Source organism: Cervus canadensis, chromosome 17 (assembly GCF_019320065.1).
Source record: "Cervus canadensis isolate Bull #8, Minnesota chromosome 17, ASM1932006v1, whole genome shotgun sequence".
NCBI classification, from domain to species: domain Eukaryota; kingdom Metazoa; phylum Chordata; class Mammalia; order Artiodactyla; family Cervidae; genus Cervus; species Cervus canadensis.
Window position 1 is genome coordinate 17,636,997 of NC_057402.1, and position 8,688 is coordinate 17,645,684.

At 35.0% G+C, this 8,688-nt stretch overlaps 1 pseudogene; it reads right to left on the bottom strand.

Moving 5' to 3' along the window:
* Positions 1–2,373: 2,373 nt before the first annotated feature.
* On the bottom strand, positions 2,374–3,857 carry LOC122455190 (annotated as a pseudogene).
* Positions 3,858–8,688: the final 4,831 nt, after the last annotated feature.

Here is an 8,688-nt window from a genome sequence, read left to right on the forward strand (position 1 = left end):
CAAGAGAAAATAAATAGAAACCAGGATAGATATGGGCAAGTGGTATGAGTACAGAGAAGTGAAGCAGTACAGAAAGCATTTCTTACATTAATCAAGTGTGAAAGACGATTCATTTACTTCCAACCATGTGTTCATCCATTGAGGATACTGATGCTGGAGAGTGCGACCTTTTGGCCAAGATTCATCTTCAATTTGCTTTGCTTGTCTTCAGATATTAGTTATTATTCTTTTCCATGTGAGATATGATTAAGTTGCAAGTAATATCATATTTAATAAATAATGCTGCTATTAATACATCTTCTTCTTAATGTTTATTGCTATTAATATCCACTGAACTTCAATGGGTGACAAATTTGTGGTCACTGAAGGAAAAAAATAAGCTTCTACCTTGTATACAATCTCAATACATTGAACTCTCAAGATCAATATAAAAATATATTAAGTAAAAATGCTATGGTTACATTTTGTGTAAACATTTTCAGGAGATGGTGTATTATTAAATGATAATTCAGAAACATAATCAAATGACATTTTTTTTTCTATCAATTTCTAGGTAAAATGAGTCCATGAAATATAAAATAAAAATTTTGGAAAAGCATTCTGAATGTGTATTTAGAATGTGATCTAACTACACATTTCCTGGGAACAGAAAAAATTTCTTTAGAGTCAGGAGAGAAAAGGAACATGTGTGCAAAGCACCTACCTAGTTTACCATTTCCCTTGTTGTGCAGCAAAGACCCCTTGACTGCGAACCTGTGCAGTCTCCATCTATAGAGAAGTGTCTCCACTAAAGATTACAGGCAAAGTCAAGCTGTACAAAAAGTCTGCTTTTATGCAAAGACTGCTCTTTACTTGCTCTCAATAGTCTATAGCTATCCACTGGAGAGAAAACATATTCTGGAACTCATCAAAAACAAAACAAAAAGCCAACTAAACTCAACAGGCATATGTCCAGAGAAATCTAATTTTGAAAGCTACCACAGGAAAGCTGATGAAATCATACCAAACTGGGTGTGTAAGCAATTCCAGTTGACCTGCTATTGTGTTACATGAGTAACATTAAAACTACGTGCCATCCCTCTGTGCTTTTAATCCATAAGTACAAGGATAAAATGCATCCAGTAAGGTGTGATGAGAATTGAGAAAATACAAGTGAAGTGATTAATGTTGGATACTGCACACAGTAAATACTCAATAATAGCTGTTATTTTAATGTTGATATTAATTCTATTTTATAATTGTACCATCTCCATAACTGTACATTATAAAAATTCCTTTCAAAATATTTACAATTATATATGCATGGTCCTTGACGTAAGAAATATCACTATTCATCTGTCTCAGACTGAGAAAGGTAAAATTTGGCTACATTCTCTTCCTCATTAACTCATTACAGAAAATTTATTTAATGGAGTCCTTTTATGAACATTTTTTTCCCTATATGTAACAGAGATTGATTTTGCATGATATTTTACCTTGACAGTGTTAAAGGATATATTCAATTCTGTCATAAAAATATTATAGATGTAAAGCAGAAATCTGTATGACTGGAAAGAAAGAAAAGGAAAGAAGGAGACTAATTTTTAAAAAATGTTAAAAGTGAGGCAAGAAGAATAATTTCATGTTCCTAAAGATGGCTTTTTTTCTAAAAGCTAAACTATGACTGCAATATGGCAATTCCTAAAATGGTACATTGACTACCTTATAAAAAATGTCCATCTATTAATACATACATTCACCACTAAAAATTTTGACTAAAGAGCAATTATTCGTATAATGGTAAGTAACATTAAAAAGCAATATATATCATAAAATATATAAAACTATATACTTATGTAAATAAAAGATGAAGATAGCTAATTATATAATTTTACCATGTTTTACTAAGTGTTATAGAAGATAAATATATGTATACACAAACATATATATTAAAATAGTCACAAGCTCTCGAATTCTTTCAGTACTCCCACACACAAAAAAAATTAGACTGAAATTAGTAGAGCATATATCCTTCATTATGCAGTTTTTTAATGTATATTTATGTGTCATATACCTATATTTTTTTAGGGACTTTTTCTTTTTTTTTTTTTCAAAGTTTTGAGTTTTTAATGCAACTGAGAAACATTTCATAAAATTTTTAACTTAATATGCCTTAACACATCTGTGAGGTAGTTAAGTCAACAGTACTACCCATTTTAATACACAGCAAAACAAAAGGCAAGGGAAAATAAATGACACACTTTAGGCAATAAGAATTGGAATTAACTGCAGAGGCTCGGGGCCTTCAGTCTAGTTATGACCGAAGGAAATGAAATTTAACCTTTTACTCTTTCTATGAAAACCATTAAATCATTTAAGAATTTATCTTTTTAAAAAATACTTTCTTACTAGTAGATATAGTAGTACCTCTTCCAAATTTGGCACCCTTTTCTTCAGTAATATGGTAAACTGGGTACATAATTAAAGCTAGGCCTCTGCTTCTACCTGAATTAGTACAAAATTAAGACATTATCTTTTGAGAACTAAAATTATATGACATTTTTATTTTAGGCTGCAAAAACAAAAATGAGCAAACAAACAAACAACTAAAAACTTGAATACGTTTGTCAAATTATGTAAGTTCATCCTTTCCAGGAAAGCAGAAGGTAGACCAGTGCAGGTTATCCTCAAGGCCACATACATCCTGCTTCACTGCTGCTTGCACTCTGCTGGATTTTGATCCTTCTTTGGGTCATAGTCTGGATCATTTTCCTCATCTCCTTCTTCTTCCCCTTCCTCATCCGCTTCTTCACCTTCTTCATCATAATCATCTTCATCATCTCCAATAGCTTCTCCAGTAAAGTATAACACTGATCTTGGGATTACACGCTCACGTAAAAAGTGACCAATTACAAAGTCTGCAGTGAGGATAGTTTCAGAATCATCATCCAGATCTCCACTCTCAGGAACTTCAGGAGGGGCAAAAAAATTAAAGAAAGAGTCATTAGAAACTGTTTTGGTCACAGTACGAACTGTCCCACGTCCTTTGTGTTTCTGCTTCTTCTTGTTTTCAAAGTGACATTCTTCCCTTTTTTCCAATCTATCTGGCACCCTGTACAACCCATAATTTCTGGTCCATCAAAAGAAAAGGGATCAGAATCATCTGGTTCTGACCTCATCCTATATGTCTTTGTCAACACTTCATTTGTGAAATATTCACTGGGTTCGAAGTGAAATTCTAAGACAAAACTCATAGATTGACCAGCATCTGAGAACTTCACTTTAATATCTTTCAAGTGCTTCAGAATAGGTTCATCATGTTCCTGAACCATATCACTGAGCAAGTCAACATTCTTAAAAACGGTCAACCAAAACTCAGGAATTCCCTTGGGATCTTCTTTTTCTTCATCCTTTTTCTCATCTTCAATCTTGGCCTTTTCTTTTAGCTCCTCCGAAATTTCATCTTCCTCATCTGGTTTCCATTCACATTCTTCTTCTGTAGGTTCACAAATGGCATTAATGATCTCAAATCGCTTATCAAACAGAGGCTGATAAAGAACAGCATACTTTCTTTCAAGATCATGAACATCCTCGTAGAATTTGGCTTCTATCTGTGCACATTTAACTTGAAGGTTTTTAAGAGCATTCACTCGTCTTTTAACTACACTAGGCAAGCTTTCAATGTATCCTGTTGGTGTTTCTACCAGACCATCAAGTCTTTCTTGAAGGGCTGCAAGAATCTGAGGATTTTGCATCATCTGAACAGTCAGCTGACGCGCTTTGATTTTTGTTTCTTCACCAGTCTCTTCTTCTACTTCTTCAACATCATCCAAATCTTGATCAAGTTCAGACCGTTCTTTGTTGTCGATGCCTGCCATGTTGTACAAATGCCAAATATCGGTGGCGAGCGCGGGGAGCCGGGCGGCCCGAGCTGCGCCGCGAGCAGATGGCGCTGAAAAAGCGGACTTTTCTTTATTATGTGAGAAAATACTAGTGATTAAAAGTAGAGAATCTGGGGACTTCTTACTTGCTCATAGCATGACTTTAGATAAATTACTTAAATTTCTGCTCATCACTTACAAAATAAGGGGAAAATAATACCTTTCAATTTAAGTGAGATAATAAAGTGCTTGGTATACTACTTAACAGATGAGAGCTGTTCAATAAGGATAGAAGTCATAGTGGATTAAAGCCTACCTTAATGATTTCATTTTTAACTTAATGACCTCTTTGAAGACTGTATCTCCAAACAGTCACATTCTGAGGTCCTGGGGGTTAGAATGTCAACAAATAAATTTGAAGGGAACACATTTAGTCCATAACATTTAATTCATGAAAAAAAAAATGGTTTAATTCCTAATAGCTGAATTCCATTATGCATTTCATACTTCTTTTTCTTTCTTTGAATTTATTCTTTACTTTAATCTTTCATAGCATCCACATGATGAAATGTGTTCTTTGATCATAACCAACTACTTCGAGATTAGTCATTCTTTTATGAAAATCTCTTTCATAGAAATAGATTTGACTTTTTACTTTCTCTCTGCTGTATTAGAAAAATAGCTAATTTAATCATAAGCCAATTTTCCTTTTTACAATGGAATCTATTGCAACCTTCAAAAAATTATTTTTCAGAACATAAGCATTTTCAAATAGCTTTAAGTTTTAAGTGACTGACAAAAGTTTTTATTTTACGTGTCCCTCTAATTTTTTTTTCTTTAGGAATGTAATATAAGGACAGAATAAGTTTTTTTGCCAATCGTAAGCTTAAAGGCCTAGTTTTTAATATTGTATATACACTTTGTAAGAGCAAGTTCAAGAAAAATGTACGCTTAAGTATTAAAAAGAAGCCAGCAGAGACTGGAAATGCGTTATAACATACAGGCTTTATATTAAACTGGATAACAACTAGTTAATAACTAGTGAAAAACATTTCAGTTTTATTGTCTTATTAAGAAACAGAGTATATTAAGTTATGGGCAGGGATGGCCAAAGGAGAGTGAACATAGAAATTATTTGTACAAGGTGACAAATTCTGACTACACTTTAACTTCTCAATATTATATATGTGAGTTTATACATACAATCTTTGTATTTGTGATCAATAAGCATTATTTGTAATATGTAAACATTCACAATTTTATGGCAACCTAATATTTTTAAACTTTACATTTATTTTGCTTCATGTTAATCAATATAGAAATGTTTATGAACACTTTTGTTCATTCATTCAGTTTGTTCATCCAACAGATATTTACAGGGCACCAAATATTTGCCAGATCAATGGCAAGAGATGTACTTTCATGAGTAAAACAGGGCTATCTTATTTTAAAAGCCTATTGCCTAGTAAGCATATACAGGAATCAATCAAATACCAAAATAAATATAAAATTACAAAGATGATAATTGCTCTGAGTGAGAGGTACAGGCACCATGGGGAGTATAACATGGGAGAATATTATCTGGTCAGGATAGTTAGGGAAGGCTTCCCTAAGAAAGTGGGTTTTAAATTGAGATTTGTAGATTGCGTTTTCCCAGTAAAAAGAGAGGTTAAAATTTTTCTCTAAAGAAGAAATAGAATATGAAAAGGCATATGACTTCAGGGACTTAATGATTAGAAGGAACACAAGGAAGGCTATCATACTTTAGGTAGAGCAAAGAAGGGAGAATAACCAGATGAGCCAGAAGAATGGAATATTCAGAACCAAGGAGGCCGCATTCAAGAATTAGACTACAAAAAGTAATGGGAAACAATGGAGGTGCTTTATGAACAGATATAATCACATTTTTTATTTGATAAAAATCACTCTGAAGGAGCAAGACTGATGATGTTAGACCAGTTAGGAGATAAGTAACTGTGGGAATGAACTCCAAGAGAAGAAAATAGAATTAAGATGATTTAGGAGGTAAAATTCACATTGGGAAGGAGTTTGAATATGCAATGAGGGTGACTGAAATGTCAGAGTTAACACCTAAGTTTTCTGGCCACTGAATGTTCTATGTGGCTTAATGGGTCAGGAAAATCCCCTGGAGGAGGGCATGTCAACTCACTCCAGTATTCTTGCCTAGAGAATCCTATGGACAGAGGAGTCTGGTGAGCTACAGTTCATGGGGGTCACAAAGAGTCAGACCCACCTGAGGCAACTTAGCATGCATGCATGCACGGTATGCAAGGGAAACTTTTTACAGTGATGAAAAGGCAGAGAAACCTAAATGTACGCACAACTAATAACAGGACTTCAAAATGTGTAAAGCCAAACTTAACTAAGAGAAGAAATAGAGGAATCCACAATGATGTGAAAGGCAGAGAATCTAACACTTGTTTTTCAATAATTGAACAAGCAAGTAAAAAGTCAGTGAGGACACGCACCTTAGTAGCTGAGAGCAGATAATCCCTAAAGATAAGGAGAGCATTTTTGGTGTCATGATGTTGGCAGTAATAGGCATATGGATTCTTTAGACAATTTAATAATACCACTTGTTTTCATTTTCTGTGTTCTGATCTGCTCTTTTGCTACATTTAAGATAGATGTTAACTCAGAAAATTCCTAAAATTACAAGATAACACTATTTATCCAGCAGGTTGGGGCACAAAAAAAACGTTAACTAAGAAAATCAGCCTCAACAGTAGACTCAAAAAATCATCCAAAAAAGTTGCAAATAAAGTATTACCTTACCAAATCAGTGTACTCTATGGACATCTCTTTAATGAGCTAATATTTGGGGAAAAAAATCTGACACCGAATGAATGATTTTTAGTATGATAAAGTTATTTCACCTAAGCAATCAAAAACTATCATTGGCAACACAGAAAAGGTTGGATAAAGAGTAACTTCCTCACTCACAAAATAGCAAATAAGCAGAGCTATTAATAATAGCATATATTAAGGAGAAAAGAGACACTGTGAGGAAGACAATTACCCATATTAAGAAATTTTAAAAAATCTGGCAATCCATGAGGTACAGCAGGTGGATTATGTCAAGAACTAGCAGACAAAGAGACACTGATTTAAGAAACTATAAGTACCTAGGTAGGGATTCACTCTTGAAGGGCAGAAAGAATAGGAAAAAGAGCCCTCAATACTGTCAGTTCAGTTCATCATTTTTTGATCCAAATCCATGTCCACACCAGGCTTACTTATTCAGCTTTCCCTAATATAATAATGTTGGGGAATCAGATGCCATGTACAGTGTATACAAAAAAGGGATTATCTCTTTGACTTGGGCATTTAACAGATTAGTATTCTGTTTTAGCTACTGGTCGCACATAAATTATGCTAACAGTGATCTTTCTTTGTGTGACTACTCACCTATGAGTATCCCAATTAACTTTCTGGAAGATTAACTTCTGTTGGACAGCACTGACAATTTACAGTCTTTTAAAGACTATTGACTGGTCATTCTTTAAATGGAAGTCTTTACAATCAAACTAAAATGAGCCTTCTTGTTGGATGGGAGGACAAAAACATAAAAAGATGAGTGGATCCAATTCTTCTATTCCCGTATCCTTGATATTAGGGTAGAAGATGCCTTCTTCTGGGCTTGCTTATCCAGTGGTCTGACTATGGGTGACCACTCCCTTGCTATGGTGAAGTGAAAGTAAAAGTGTTAGTCACTCAGTTGTCTCCAACTCTTTGGGACCCCATGGACTGTAGCCTGCCAGGCTCCACTGTCCATTAAATTCTCCAGCCAAGAATACTGGAAATGGGTTGTCATTCCCTTCTCCAAAGGACCTTCCCAACCCAGGGATTGAACATCTCTTGTGTCTTCTGCATTGGAAAGCAGGTTCTTCACCAGCTGAGCCAACACTACTGCTTATTACATCTCTCCCCCCTTGTAGAAAGTGGAGGATCAGAGACACAGCTCAGGTCTACATCCATAGAGTGGCTTTAGGCAAACAGCAGTTGAAAGATTGTTAGGACTCAGAAATTTATAAGTGACTCTCCAAACTTCTCCCCATCACATGAGAACTGATTTCTTACTGGTCCCATTTCACTAAGGCAGTTACTTCAGGGGTGTGTGTGTGTGTGTGTGTGTGTGTGTGTGTATAACAGAGAGAAACCAGGGTGAGGCACAGAGGTATAAATGTAATTCAGAAAAGAGTTTTTCTGAATTGACCAGTTTCCTTCCAAGCACAGGATTACAAGATAGAAGTCTCAATACTATTAGCTCAGATAACTTCATTTTCCATCAGTTAAGCTCAAATATTAGTATAGCCTTAGTCTCCATTTATAAAAATGGTATTCAGTGTGAGGTATTTTAGCATTTTCCTAAATCTTGATATTAAATATGGACAAGAATATGTTTTAAGGTTCTATATCTCTAGTTTCAATTGATGTTTGCGCAGCTAGGTAAATTGACTGCTTAACTAACCATGCTGTGCTGTATTCAGTCTCTCAGTTGTGACCAGCTCTGCGACCCCATAGACTGTAGCCTGCCAGGTTCAGAGGAAAATCCATGGGATTTTGCAGGGAAGAATACTGGAGTGGGTTGCCATTTCCTATTCCAGGGGATCTTCCCAACCCAGGGATCGCACCTATGTTTCCTGCTTGCATCTCCTGCATGGGCAGGCAGATTCTTTACCATTGAACCACCTGGGAAGCCCACTCAACTGACCATACTTAAATGCTAATATAGAATCACTGACTCATTTTGATGGTGGTGGAAAGTCAAAGAGCCTCATATTCTCCTATTTCTTTAATGACTTGC